The sequence below is a fragment of the Mustelus asterias genome, chromosome 16, assembly GCF_964213995.1.
Source record: "Mustelus asterias chromosome 16, sMusAst1.hap1.1, whole genome shotgun sequence".
In the NCBI taxonomy this organism is placed as follows: domain Eukaryota; kingdom Metazoa; phylum Chordata; class Chondrichthyes; order Carcharhiniformes; family Triakidae; genus Mustelus; species Mustelus asterias.
In genome coordinates, this window is record NC_135816.1 from 41,154,023 (window position 1) to 41,170,077 (window position 16,055).

Below are 16,055 nucleotides of genomic sequence, written 5' to 3' on the forward strand. Positions count from 1 at the left end.
GTAGTCCCAATCCCTTTGCTGACTGTCATGTTTAAATGGAAATCCATCCAAGAGCAGCAATGCTACTTAATTAGTGTGAAAAAAAGCAATGATCAGTGCAAAAGTAGAAGGGGAACGCCTAAAGATAGGATAACTTAATTCAATTGTACAGAGATGGGTGGGCACTTCATGCAGAACATCCAGCATCAACTCTGTCATCTAGGAAATGTGTAAAGTACGTGCACATCTTAAGCATAACAATGCCACCTGTCAATGCTGGAAAGAACATTCTCAAAAACTCCGCAACTGTGAAACCACAGTGGCAGCTGATACTCTCCAGGCGATCCCCAGTAGCCTGTGGGAAAATCCATGGGTGAACTACCATTGACAGGAGTGCTGCAACAAACAGTGAAAATGGTAAAAACAGCAAAGCCTGTAGCCATGATGGTATTCCAGCTGAGGTCTTCAAAGCTGGTGGGCTTTTGCTCACGTCAAGACTCCATTCACTCCTCTTATGGATTCATAGAAACATAGAAACATAGAAACATAGAACAGTACAGCACAGAACAGGCCCTTCGGCCCACGATGTTCTGCCGAGCTTTATCTGAAACCAAGATCAAGCTATCCCACTCTCTATCATCCTGGTGTGCTCCATGTACCTATCCAATAACCGCTTAAATGTTCCCAAAGTGTCTGACTCCACTATCACTGCAGGCAGTCCATTCCACACCCCAACCACTCTCTGCGTAAAGAACCTACCTCTGATATCCTTCCTGTATCTCCCACCACGAACCCTATAGTTATGCCCCCTTGTAATAGCTCCATCCACCCGAGGAAATAGTCTTTGAACGTTCACTCTATTTATCCCCTTCATCATTTTATAAACCTCTATTAAGTCTCCCCTCAGCCTCCTCCGCTCCAGAGAGAACAGCCCTAGCTCCCGCAACCTTTCCTCATAAGACCTACCCTCCAAACCAGGCAGCATCCTGGTAAATCTCCTCTGCACTCTTTCCAGCGCTTCCACATCCTTCTTATAGTGAGGTGACCAGAACTGCACACAATATTCCAAATGTGGTCTCACCAAGGTCCTGTACAGTTGCAGCATAACCCCACAGCTCTTAAACTCCAACCCCCTGTTAATAAAAGCTAACACACTATAGGCCTTCTTCACAGCTCTATCCACTTGAGTGGCAACCTTTAGAGATCTGTGGATATGAACCCCAAGATCTCTCTGTTCCTCCAAGTCTTCAGAACCCTACCTTTGACCCTGTAATCCACATTTAAATTAGTCCTACCAAAATGAATCACCTCACATTTATCAGGGTTAAACTCCATTTGCCATTTTTCAGTCCAGCTTTGCATCCTATCTATGTCTCTTTGCAGCCTACAACAACCCTCCACCTCATCCACTACTCCACCAATCTTGGTGTCATCAGCAAATTTACTGATCCACCCTTCAGCCCCCTCCTCTAAGTCATTAATAAAAATCACAAAGAGCAGAGGACCAAGCACTGATCCCTGCGGCACTCCGCTAGCAACCTGCCTCCAATCCGAAAATTTTCCATCGACCACTACCCTCTGTCTTTGATCAGACAGCCAGTTACCTATCCAATCGGCCAACTTTCCCTCTATCCCACACCTCCTCACTTTCATCATAAGCCGACCATGGGGGACCTTATCAAACGCCTTACTAAAATCCATGTATATGACATCAACTGCCCTACCTTCATCAACACACTTAGTTACCTCCTCAAAAAATTCAATCAAATTTGTGAGGCACGACTTGCCCTTCACGAATCCGTGCTGACTATCCCGGATTAATCCGCATCTTTCTAAATGGTCGTAAATCCCATCCCTAAGGACCTTTTCCATCAATTTACCAACCACCGAAGTAAGACTAACCGGTCTATAATTACCAGGGTCATTTCTATTCCCTTTCTTAAACAGAGGAACAACATTCGCCATTCAGGAGGAACAAGAACCCCTATCCTACCCCACTCCCTCATCACCACCACCACACACACACACACTGCACCCCCCCCCCCCCCCCCGCCCCCCCCACCCGCTCCTTGGGAAAGATATTGATAATGCTTTGTGAATAAAAAAGCCATCTTGGTTGGTCTTCATTGATAGTTGCGTTGTTTGCGTTCTGTTGGATAGTCATAAGGAAGAATTAACAGTGAGCATTTAACAGCCATGTTCATTCGCCCAGCTATCAGTATTATTCAGCTCTTTGGGTGAGGATAAATCCTAAATCGTTGCTGTTAGTGCTATAGGTTTGTAGTTATTTAATGGAGGAAATAAGCAATCTTTGTCCATTATATTAAACCAAAGACCCAGCAAATCTCCCATGCTGCAGTGTTGAATTTAGTAAGAAGTCTCACAACACCAGGTTAAAGTCCAACAGGTTTAATTGGTGGCAAAAGCCACGAGCTTTCGGAGCGCTGCTCCTTCGTCTGGTGAGTGTGAGTTCTATTCACAAACAGGGCATATAAAGACACAAACTTAATTTACAAAATAATTTTCAAAATAATATTATTTTGTAAATTGAGTTTGTGTCTTTATATGCCCTGTTTGTGAAGAGAACTCCCACTCACCTGACAAAGGAGCAGCAAGCGCTCTGAAAGCGAGTGAGTGGCTTTTGCTACCAGATAAACCTGTTGGACTTTAACCTGGTGTTGTGAGACTTCTTACTGTGTTTACCCCAGTCCAACGCCGGCATCTCCACATTGTGTTAAATTTATGCAGGAACGATGAATAAAAAAGTTGCTCAGGAGTTCCAGCAGATTTTTAATTGATGTTAACATTATGAACTAAATGAAGGAAATTAAATAGGTTGCAGAGAGTATGGGATGAATTTTGTCAAGAGTGCCATGGGCCTGACGCCAGGGTCATTTCTGGTTGTGAACATGCTCGAGGTGGCATTGCATCGTCGGGCTGAATTTTAGCAACAGTGGGTTCCGGCAGGAGCTGTAGGTAGCCCTGCCCACTGCAAAGGAAGTCCAGTTTGACCAATGAGAGTGCTGCCGAGACCCAAGCAACAGGAGAAGAAGGGGGCACTTCTCGCCATCAGCAAGATGAAGGGAGCAATTTAGACCTCATTCGGTCCATGATGATGGGACCCATCTGCCTCCAGGAATTCTACACTCAATGGGAAGGTTGTAGAATGGGAAGACAGAAGTTATGCCATTTTCTGCCAGAAACGTTTAGATCACCCTCAGTTGACCTCCTATTGTCCAGCTGCCTCCTCTCACTCGCCAGAGTGCGGATACAGTGGACAGCCAACACGATGCCAGGAAAATGGCTGTACTGCTCCTTAATTAGCTTTATTGCATCCTCACAGCTGCTGGACGGGTTGCTGTCAAAGCTGCACACCCCAGTTCAGGAAAAGCATGAAGAGAGTTGAGGGGAGGGGGGAGTATGTTGGAGAGCTGGACAAATGATTTTTTAGTGCAGTTTACCCCCACGTCACCATGGGGCTATGAAAATTCTGCCTATGTATTCTTCTAATTTGACAAATATTGGTTAAAACAGCTTTCTTATTTTGCATGTCTGTGGAATATATTACTGCAATTCATATAAAACATAAATGTCAGGAAATTATGATAAAAATATTTAATACCTCACTCTTTCATATATAACGCATAGGCAGGTGCCTTGCTAAAGGCACATGGGACATTAATGTTGATAACTGCTAACATTTTCAAATATAATGCAGGTGAGTCTCCATAAACTTAAAGGGCTTGATTTATACTAAATATTAAATTTATTATAAATTTAAAAGGAAAATATATCCCTGGTTTTATTAAAAAGGCAAAATTGCCCACAAACCATTCTCTGCAAAATATTCAGAAGCAGTGCTGAATCATTAGGTTATCTATTTTGTAGCCTTTTTTGTCTAGATACTGGTAATTCAATTTTGTTTGTGGACTGTTTTGTGCTCTTTAGGTTACATTATTCATAATGGTCTCTGGAAAATTAAATTCTGAGGTGGGGGAGGTGGTGGGGAGTGATTGTTGTGTTAAAATGAGGCTTCTTTCTTATGCTTATCTTTGGTAATGTTTTCAAAAGTCCAAGGTATGCACCATTTGGGCGGCATGATGGCACAGTGGTTAGCACTGCTGCCTCACAGCATCAGGGACCTGGGTTCGATTCCCGGCTTGGATCACTGTCTGTGTGGAGTTTGCACATTCTCCCCGTGTCTGCGTGGGTTTCCTCCGGGTGCTCCGGTTTCCTCCCACAGTCCAAAGATGTTTGGGTTAGATGGGTTGGCTGTGCTAAATTGACCCTTAGTGTCGGGGGGGGGGGGGGGGGGGGGGGGCGTTGGCTAGGGTAAATGCATGGGTTTACGAGGATAGGGAGGGATTGTGGTTGGTGCAGACCCGATGGGCCAAATGGCCTCCTTCTGCACTGTAGGGATTCTATGATTCATTCTATGATTCTCTCGTGTTCCTTTTCCTCTTTTTTGGTTAATTGAAGGGTTGAGTATTAAAATAGGATGCCTGTCTATAAATACATTAACATGTATTGCTCGAGTAAATTGGTACAGCCACAAAGCTTCAGCATCCAAAAAAACAGCCCATTCACCGCTGCCTGTTGAGTGTGGGGCTTCTAAAGTGAAAGGATTTTCCAGCTCTTCCCACTTGCGGGATCTTCTGGTCCTGCCGAAAGCAACCCCAATGGTGATTTCCCCGGAGGTTGGACAATGGGCCATACAAAATGCCGTAGACATTGGCGGGGCCAGAAGATCCTGCCAGTGGTCAATGGTGTGCCACCTCTGCTCCCGGAAAGCATACAGTGCGGCTGGGAGGAGGGGGGCAGGGTGCAGAAAATCCTACCTAGAATCTTTTCATTCTTGCTGACCTGCATTATTCCGCTACAAACAACAAGCATTGTCATTCCATAAAATTGTAATTTTACCACACAAGGAAAGGCCACTTGAGTATTATGAACCAACACACCAGGAATGTAGTGAATAAAGTGGATGAGCTTAGAGTGTGGATCGATGCTTGGAAGTGTGATGTGGTGGCCATTATGGAGACTTGGAGACAGGGACAGGACTGGATACTTCAGGTGCCGGGTTTCAGATGTTTCAGAAAGGACAGAGAGGGAGGCAAAAGAGGGGGAGGGGGGAGTGGCACTGCTGATCAGGGATAGCGTCACAGCTGTAGAGAAGGTGGAAGCCATGGAGGGATTGTCTACGGAGTCTCTGTGGGTGGAAGTTCGGAGCGGGAAGGGGTCGATAACATTGCTGGGTGTTTTCTACAGGCCGCCCAATAGTAACAGGGATGTTGAGGAGCAGATAGGGAAACAGATCCTGGAGAGATGTAGGAATAACAGGGTTGTCGTGATGGGAGACTTTAATTTCCCAAACATCGATTGGAATATCCCTAGGGTAAGGGGTTTGGATGGGGAGGAGTTTGTTAGGTGTGTTCAGGAGGGTTTCCTGACACAGCATGTGGATAAGCCTACAAGAGGAGAGGCTGTACTCGATCTGGTACTGACTAATGAGCCTGGACAGGTGTCGGATCTCTCAGTGGGGGAGCATCTTGGGGATAGTGATCATAACTCTATCTCCTTTACGCTAGCATTGGAAAGAGATAGGATCAGGCAAGCTAGGAAAGTGTTTATCTGGAGTAAGGGGAAATATGAAGCCATCAGGCAGGAGATTAGAGGCGTAAATTGGAAGGAGGCATTCTCGAGGAAAAGTACTGAAGTAAAGTGGCAGATTTTCAAGGAATGTTTGTCTGGAGTTCTGCATGACAACGTTCCGATGAGACAGGGAGGCGTTGGTAGGTTACGGGAACCGTGGTGCACGAAAGCTGCGCTGAACCTAGTGAGAAAGAAAAGGAAAGCGTACAAAAGGTTCAGAGAGCTAGGCGATGATAGAGATCTAGATGAGTATACGGCTTGTAGGAAGGGACTTAAGAAAGAAATTAGGAGAGCCAGAAGGGGTCACGAGAAGGCCTTGGCAGGTAAGATTAAGGAGAACCCTAAGGCGTTCTATAAATATGTGAAGAGTAAAAGGATGAGATGTGAAGGAATAGGACCTACAAAAGGTGAAGATGAGAAAGTCTGTACAGAAGCGGAAGAAATAGCAGAGATGCTTAATGAATATTTTACCTCGGTATTCACGGTGGAAAAAGACCTGGGTGGTTGTACTACAGGATTGAGGCAGACTGAAAAAATTGAGTATGTGGACATTAAGAAAGAGGATGTGTTGGAAATTTTGAATAGCATCAAGATAGATAAGTCGCCGGGACCGGATGGGATGCACCCCAGGTTACTGTGGGAGGCGAGGGAAGAGATTGCAGAGCCTCTGGTAATGATCTTTGCGTCGTTGATGGAGACGGGAGAGGTTCCAGATGATTGGAGGATTGTGGATGTGGTTCCTGTATTCAAGAAAGGGAATAGAGATAGCCCAGGAAATTACCGACCGGTGAGTCTAACCTCAGTGGTTGGTAAGTTGATGGAGAAGATCCTGAGGGATAGGATTTAGAGAAGTTTTGTATGCTCAAAAGTAGTCAGCACGGCTTTGTCAAAGGCAAATCATGCCTTACGAGCCTGGTGGAGTTCTTTGAAAATGTGACTAAACACATTGACGAAGGAAAAGCGGTAGATGTGGTTTACATGGACTTCAGCAAGGCGTTCGATAAGGTCCCCCATGCAAGACTTCTCGAGAAAGTGAGAGGGCATGGAATCCAAGGGGCTGCTGCCTTGTGGATTCAGAACTGGCTTGCCTGCAGAAGGCAGAGAGTGGTTGTAGCCGGGTCTTTTTCTGAATGGAGGTCGGTCACCAGTGGAGTGCCCCAGGGATCTGTTCTGGGACCCTTGCTGTTTGTCGTTTTCATAAATGACCTGGATGAGGAAGTGGAGGGATGGGTTGGTAAGTTTGCCGATGACACGAAGGTTGGTGGCGTTGTGGATAGGTTGGAGGGATGTCAGAAGCTGCAGCGTGACATAGATAGGATGCAAGACTGGGCGGAGAAGTGGCAGATGGACTTCAACCCAGATAAATGTGTAGTGGTCCATTTTGGCAGGTCAAATGGGATGAAGGAGTATAATATCAAGGGTAAGACTCTGAGCAGTGTAGAGGATCAGAAGGACCTTGGGGTCCGGGTCCATAGGACTCTTAAATCAGCCTCGCAGGTCGAGGAGGTGGTTAAGAAGGCGTATGGTGTGCTGGCCTTTATCAATCGAGGGATTGAGTTTAGGAGTCGGGAGATAATGATGCAGATTTATAAGACCCTTGTCAGACCCCACTTGGAGTACTGTGCTCAGTTCTGGTCGCCTCATTACAGGAGGGATGTGGAAATTATTGAAAGGGTGCAGAGAAGATTTACAAGGATGTTGCCTGGATTGGTTGGCATGCCTTATGAGGATAGGCTGAGGGAGCTCGGTCTTTTCTCCTTGGAGAGACGAAGGATGAGAGGTGACCTGATAGAGGCATACAAGATGTTGAGAGGTATAGTTCAGGTGGATTCTCAGAGGCTTTTTCCCAGGGCTGAAATGGCTGCTATGAGAGGACACAGGTTTAAGGTGCTGGGGAGTAGGTACAGAGTAGATGTCAGGGGTAAGTTTTTCACTCAGAGGGTGGTGGGTGAGTGGAATTGGCTGACGTCAGTGGTGGTGTAGGCAAACTCGCTAGGGTCTTTTAAGAGACTTCTGGATGAGTACATGGGACTTAATAGGATTGAGGGTTATAGGTAAGTCTATTTATAAGCCTAGGTAGGTAGGGACATGACCGACGCAACTTGTGGGCCGAAGGGCCTGTTTGTGCTGTATTTTTTCTACGTTCTAACTCTAGAACAACCCAAATTAATATCAGACTTTTGCTGTCTCTCTGAGTATATGTATGGACATATATATGTGTCTGGATATGTGTCGGTGTGTATGCAGTCATGTATGCAGATGTATTTATGTGTGTCTCTGTATCTTTGGCTGCTTCAAACATTTATTCAATTGTTTCCTTAATAATTGCAATGATCTAAGCCTTACTCATTCTCTGTGAGAGTCATTGAAGCTTAGTCTTTACTTTTCACAAATTTGTCATGACCTCTTTTCTCATCAGTGTAATGGTAATTTCAAGTAAGATGCAAAAATTCCAGTAATTTCTCAGTTCATCTTTGGGAGTAGAGTGTTCAATGGTGCAGTGTTTAGGCTCAGTTCCTTTGCAAGAAACAACAATTACATTGCTTGCTAATAACAGTGGCAACAAACTAAGCACATTATTACCCATGGGCTAAATTTTTAGGGACATAAAACCCCAGAGTATAATTGTTCTGTCAACGCAGATATCTTGAGTTCAATTCAAACACAAACATTTTACAAGTTTTGTTTGTATGTGTTTGGCATTTTTTTTAGTTAACGGGATACATATTCAAATTTCTTATATGATTGGCATTTTTTAGAAAAGTATTTCTTAACCTGTCTGAAGCTATTAGGGAGGGAGAAGTAGGTCAGAGAGAGTATCTACAGATGGTCAACAGCAGCCTGCCATATAAAGATTAATAAGCAGGAGGCTAGAGCTAATTCTATTTAACATTGAAGTTTTGCATCGAAGGCACAGCTATTTTTTTTCCTATCTTCATAATGGATGGATAGTTAAGTTGAAACCATGCCATTACTTCTGTTAATTTATCCGTTTACTATTTAATAAATCTGTTTTGCATCTAATATTTATTCGACTGCATTTTGAAGCTAGGAATGATATTGATATAACCAGTAAGCTTTGATCAGCTGGCTTGCTACAAATTGCCTAGGTATTGTGCAGGTAATTGCATATTCTGGGTCATGGAGAGCAAAGGCTTGCTCACAAATGGTCTGAGGCAGTGAAAACGAGAGAAATACCTAGAAAAATGTGACAATGGCATTGGAGGAGTGATTTGTATTTTTATTTAGTTTTGTAAATATTGATTCTATTACCAGAAATTTATGTTTAATGAATTTGACTGTTGCCCCAATCTCTTTTTTTAAACCATGCGTACAATATGCATTCATACTAGTTGTCTTAATGCTGGGTCATGAATAGAAAAATATCTCAATAGTATTTATATATTACACATTCAGTTTAATCTTGATTTTTATTGCTGATACAAATGCTGTTATTCTTCCAGTTTTCAGTATTAAGAGACAAAATGTTATTTCTGCTTGGAAGTCATTAAACCTTTTTTGTTTTGGCAATAACAGTAATTAATGTTATGGGAACCTTTGCTAATTTGAGCTACTGGCGCGCACTGATTTAAATTATTCCTCTTGGAAAAATATTCTTCCTTCTTTCTGTCGTGCAATTAACTTTGCAGGAAATACATATTTAAGTTATGGATGTCTCATTCATGCTTGATTAACCTATCGTGCAACAAGAGAAGAAATGATGCTCCATCCTGCATATCCTCCAAGTTTTGGCTTCCTTAGTACTGGATTAAGATGCCTCAGAACCGACCTGCTGCTGAATCATTTGCTCAGCATGGTTATCTGTGTTAATGATGGTGGCTGGTTACGAAGGCTGGGTGACTCTTTCTCTGTTTGTGGGTTGTTTGAATTTGATGGGGAGTAACTGCATTCCCAGGAAGGAGCTTTGATTTTTCCCCAGTCCTTCCTCTGGTAGCTCAATGAGCATGAGCTGCACAGAGTCCATCTCCCTTTGTCACTTGCAGATGCTTCACTTTCTCAAACTCATAATTTCTCTTCCTCTTTCTCTTTTGGGTCTCCCCACTCTTCCTCCATAGGAACTGCCTTCCTTTGACTCCTGTGACCCATGGGGAAAAACAGAGTTAAAAGCCTTTCCGTAAAGTGTTTGACCAATCCTTGTGACATGAAGAATAAGGGCAGATGAAATCCTCTCTCCCACATGACACTGCTGCCTCACAAAGCCAGGGATTGTGTTCAATTCCGGCCTTGGGTAACTGTGTGTGGAATTTGCACATTCTCCCTGTGTCTGCGTGAGTTTCCGCTGGGTGGCCTGGTTTCCTCCTCCAGTCCAAAGATGTGTGATTTAGGTTAATTAGCCATGCTAAATTGTCCCCTGGTGTCAAGAAGATTAGCAGCGATTACAGGAATAGGGCCTGGGTGGGATTGTTGTTGGTGCAGGTTTGATGGGCCGAATGGCCTCCTTCAGTACTGTTAGGATTCTATGACCAGTAGTGACCAGCTGTCTCTGAGGCTCCCTGTGATTCCACTGTTATCCTTCAGATGTAACTTCTAGAACTGTTCTTCCACTATACTCAGGTACCAGATTGTTTTGCAAGACTAGAGAGAATTTTTCTCAGCTGCACTGCCAGTTTCCGAGTGATATCAGGGCTGAGATGCACCATGGGAGGGAATGGGAGATGCAGTTAGCATAAAGATGCGAAAACCTGACTGTCAAGTTGACTAAAGTAACAGGCAAAAGCGGCTCAGAAGTGTTGCCTGTACAATATCCTTTTGATCTTTCAGCAGCTGCCTAAAAATGTTGCTATAGCCTCTTTTTAACATCCAGAATATTGCATGCCAAGTCTGCAATCTTGACACTCTCCAAAATGCATAAATACATGGATTCCATTTACCGTTGCTCCTATCCACCGACAGATTCATTGAGCTCCAACCTCCACATATTTTTGACAAAGCTGGTTTTCTTCAAACGAGAACCCCAATACCATCCAAAACCGGCAGTTTGTTGTTGGTTGTCCCTATAACCTTAGTGGGGTCATTGGCATCGTCTTGCTTCTTCTCAGGCTTTTTCCCTCAGTCCATGTCTCAATATCATCCACTGGTCTAATTTGTCTCCTTCCTCTACTGTTTTTACCCTTAATTTCCACTTCAGTTGCTTCCAGGGCCAGACTATTGGGTCTTTGATGCCAGTATCCATCCTTGCTATCTTCCTCTCTCTAACTATAATTAGCAACTCTTTTGATGCTTGAGCTTCTATTCCTGAGCTATCACACTCATTTGTCATTCTGTCCATCCAGCTGATTCTGTTTATACCAATGCTTACATTTCAAAATCTGTTCTCCCATCCGCTTTCTTCAGAGTCCAACTTTCACATTCACAGAGTGCAACACTCCACTCTAATGACTGTGCTAGACCTTGTACCAACTTCATGCTGATGCTTTTGAACTTCCAGATGCTACTTAAGTCACTGGTCGCATCTTTTGCCATAACTAATCTAACCTGGGTTTCATTCCTTAATGCAATCTTTGGTTTTTATCATTGAGCCAAAGTGCTTGTCGACTGCCTCAATCTCTGTGCTTCCAATCTTGACTTTTCTATTGTCATTTGGAGTTGTAATGTTAGTGTTTGTCTCATTATTCAGTCAAAAATACTCACTGCGTCCTTTGACAAGGTTTGTCAGAGTCTGTAGCTCTTCCTTGTTCTGGCTATGAGTGTGGTGTTGCACCTTCCTGAGATTCCAAGTGCTATGATCTCCGATGATGCAGCCACATCTCTCTGCACCATTCTTATTATCTTCTCACCCAATGCTTTTAACAGCATGGGTGACTTCCTTCTCAAACTGTAATTGGTTTGTCTGTCCATCCCCAACTGTGATGGCTCCTGAAGCATATCCGCATAGCACTAGTGTTATCCACAGAAGATGTTTGGGTAGACCACAGTCTATATGCATCTGCCATTGAACATCATGCTGGACAGTGTTGAAAGTTTCGACATAATCTCTGTACAGGAGCCATAACTGAGCTTACAACTTATTTTCACATTTCTCCGTGAGTTTTCTGAAGGCAAGCATAGCATCAGTTGTACCGTTTCCAGGAAATAAACCACACTGAACCTTTGTCACTTCTCTCTTCTGTCATGCCTAGCAAAGGCATATCTTATTCATAACTTTAAACATGGACCGCGGACATGAAATATTGAAGCTTCTGGAACTGTCTTTTATTTATTTAAAATGGAGACTGATGAATTGGCTGTAAGCGTGTGGTAAACCACTGTTAGCTTATTGCCTGTGTGTGTGACATGCCTGGACACGTCCCTGCCGGCCCTGCCCGGGATTCCTCCCCCCCTGGTCCAGGTATAAAGGTGACTGCTCCCCACCCCCTGCCTCAGTCTCTGGACCAGTTCATCAACATGGGTGTGCTCCAAGTCTTTTGCTAATAAAAGCCTATTTGATCTTGCATACAAACTATGCAAGCTTGATTGATGGTGCATCAAAGAGGTCAGGTGATCTTTGCTTGTTCAGCACAGACAATCAAGCTTCCAGAAAGTTCTAAAAGAATCAACTTGGGTGTGGATCTCTTCCTGGAATGGACATATCTAGACAGTGACACTCTTGTGCAATTCACACCTGCCATTATTCAAAGCTTACTTAAAACATAGTGTCCATGGACTCCTAGACTCAATGGATGGGATTTTCTGCTCCTTCCCATCAGTAGGATCTTCTGGCCCCGCCAATGCTGACCCCTTGTGGTGGGTTCCCCACTGGTGGGGCAGGCGAACCACAAAAAAGCCCATAGATTTCAACGGGACAGGTAGATCCCACAGGCGGCCAGTGACTCGCCGCATCCCCCGTCGCAATACCCATCACAGTGGGGAGAGGGGGACCGGAGCCAGATAATCCCAGCCTATGTCTCCAGGATTGAAACTTAACAAAGGAAAACTGCTGGAACCAATTACCTACAAGTTTTTTTTTCATTCATTTGTGGGACATGGGCGTCACTGGCTGAGCAGCACTTATTGCCCATCCTGAGATGCCCTTGCACTGAGTGGCTTGCTAGGCCCTTTCAGAGGGTAGTTGAGAGTCAACCACATTGCTGTGGTTCTGGAGTCACATGCAGGCCAGATCAGGTAAGGACTGCAGATTTCCTTCCCGAAAGGACATTGGTGAACCAGATGGCTTTTTCTGGCAATCGATAATGGTTTCACAGTCATCAGTAAACTCTTAATTTCAGATCACATAAATGTGATAAATGATCAGTTAAATATCAAAGACCACAATCTATCTCCTATTGTGTACTAATGACGTTGGACTTCAAAATCATTCTGGTTGGCCGATGCTAGTATTGGTCATGTGATCAAAACCGGCTTGAGATAAAGACTCAGAGACCAAGGCTGCCTTCAGAAAAACACTAAAGATACAGCAACTGTAGGAAAGGCAGTGTCATGTTCTAAGTCATCAGCCAGTCTGAGAACCAGATTCTGAAACTTACCTGCAAGCCATCAAGCAGCCAAAGTACTTAAGCTGCTCCAGTTGAGAACTAACCTCTTAGATATACGTCTACAGGAAACCGCACAACCTGCTATGAAGCCTTTGCTTTACAATAAGAAGTCTCACAACACCAGGTTAAAGTCCAATGGGTTTATTTGGAATCACAAGCTTTCAGAACACTACTCCTTCTTCACTCAACTGATGAAGGAGCAGTGCTCTGAAAGCTCATGATTCCAAATAACGCTATTGGACTTTAACCTGGTGTTGTGAGACTTCTTACTCTCCCAACCCCAGTCCAACGCTGGCATCTCCATGTCTTTGTTTTACAAGATCCTCAATTCAACTTTAAAATCATCAAGTTATTGAAGAAACCACAGGCCTGCCATATGGGAGACTGGGCATATTGCATGTGTGTGTGTGCATGTGGCTGTATGCATGTGTGTGTCCTGTCTCCATGCTGGTTATTGGCAAGAAATGAACAGCTACATTCTGTCTGTAACAATTCTCAGAGATCACTCTCTGCCTGATGTTGTCATGTAGTACTTTAGATGCATGACCGATGAGACTTTGCTTACAATACTTTTGACAGTCCTGAGGGCTAATGCTGTTCTGTACCTTATGCCCATCTCCGACATATAGTCCACTCGCAAGGCCTTCCACTTGCCCATATCGCATCAATACTCACCTCCCACATTTAGTACTCCCACTGGTATGTGAACTTGTCCTTCTGTCTTTCTACTATTGATGTACTTTATTTATCTCATCTTTCAGTGCCTCAGGTTCTAGTACTTCTTCTTTTAATATCCAGTCTTCATTGATGATCTATTCTGGTTCTTTTCCAGTTTCCTGCAATGATTGCCCAATCTCAGCCTGATCTTATTCTGATATAACAAGTCTCTGTTTCTGTCCTTGACACCTGTTTCTGGGTTTGCCTACTTCTTTCCAGTTATGTAACCGGTGGTGCAACTGAGAAAAATCCTGCCTCCTGTCTTGTGAAAAAGAGTCCGCTACCTGAGTGCAGTGGAAGAGCAGTTCATGAAGTTACAACTGAAGGATTGCAGCGGGGTCACAAATCGACAGATGGTTGGTCACTACCAGTGGCAGAGTTTCACGTTTCAGCTGCCTTTTATGTCAAAAGGAATCAGAGACTTTGCAGGAATCAGCCAATTGGTTTTCCCTTGGAGGTTTGACACTTTCTTTTCCGCACAATGAAAAGATCACAAACTCTTGGGGATTTCATCCCTCTGCCTGACAACTGTCTGAGGCTGAACAAACACTTCTCAATCTTATGTCATATTTAATCCCAAGATTAGCTTCCAACCAGATATCTGCACCATTACTAAGGATGCATTTCCACCTCCACAACATTACCTTACTTCAGCCGTGTCCCAGCTCATTTGCTGCTGAAACCCTCATCCGTGCCTTTATTACCTCTAAACTTGACTATTGCAATGCACTCCTGGTCAGCCTTCCACAATTAACCCCTCCTAAGCTTGAGGTTGAAACCTCTGCTGCCAGTGCCCTTACTCATGCCAAGTCCCATTCACCTATCACCCCTATGCTTACTGACTGACACTAGCTCATCGTCAAGCAGCACTTCAATTTAAAAACTATCAATCTTGTTTTCAAACCCCTTCATGGCCTAGTCCCTCACTATCTCTGGAACATCCTTCAGCCATGTCATACTCTGAATATGTGCGCTGACCTAAGTCTAGAATTTTAACCATTCTCGAATTTTAATTGTTCTTTCATTGTATCTACGCCTTCAATTGTCTAAGCCCTAAGTTCAGGAATTCCATCCCTAAATATTTTTAACTGTACAGTAATTCCTCACTTAATGTTCTTGGTGCATTCTTTTAAAAGTGTGACTTTAAAAAGAATAATGTTATGTGAATCTGAGTTTCCCATAAGAACTAATATGTAAACTGGAGTTGGGTTCCACAGAGAGTCTCTTCCTCAATCTGCAACAAGTCTCCCCCGATCCTCAGCAAGTCCCTTCCCCGATCCTCTTCACTTCTCCGATCCCCAACGATTCTCTTCCTGATCTCCAGCAAGTCTCTCCCCGATCCCCAAAGAGTTTCCCTCCTGCCTGTGTTACTTGGTTGTGGTAACAGCAAACTGCAAGTATTTTTTGCAATTTGCGAGTAGGCAAGCCAGTGAGGGATGCAGTGAGCGCAATAGATGCAGGGTGCACGCGTCTGTTTATCTGGGAATAAGAACATAAGAACTAGGAGCAGGAGTAGGCCACCTGGCCCCTTGAGCCTGCTCCGCCATTTAATAAGATCATGGCTGATCTTTTCGTGGACTCAGCTCCACTTACCCGCCCGCTCACCCTAACCCTTAATTCCTTTACTGTTCAAAAATGTATCTATCCTTGCCTTAAAAACATTCAATGAGGTAGCCTCAACTGCTTCACTGGGCAGGGAATTCCACAGATTCACAACCCTTTGTGTGAAGAAGTTCCTCCTCAACTCAGTCCTAAATCTGCTTCTCCTTATTTTGAGGCTTGCCCCCTAGTTCTAGTTTCACCGCCAGTGGAAACAACTTCCCTGCTTCTATCTCATTTATTCAATTCATAATCTTATATGTTTCTATAAGATCTCCCCTCATTCTTCTAAATTCCAATGAGTATAGCCCCAGTCTACTCAGTCTCTCCTCATAAGCCAACCCTCTCAATTCCGGAATCAACCTTGTGAATCTCCTCTGCACCCCCTCCAGTGCCAGTATATCCTTTCTCAAGTAAGGAGACCAAAACTGTGCACAGTACTGCAGGTGTGGCCTCACCAGCACCTTATGCAGCTGCAACATAACCTCGCTGTTTTTAAATACCATCCCTCTAGCAATAAAGGACAAAATTCCATTTGTCTTCTTAATTACCTGCTGCATCTGCAAACCAACTCCTTGAGATTCCTGCAAAAGGACACCCAGGTCCTTCTGCACA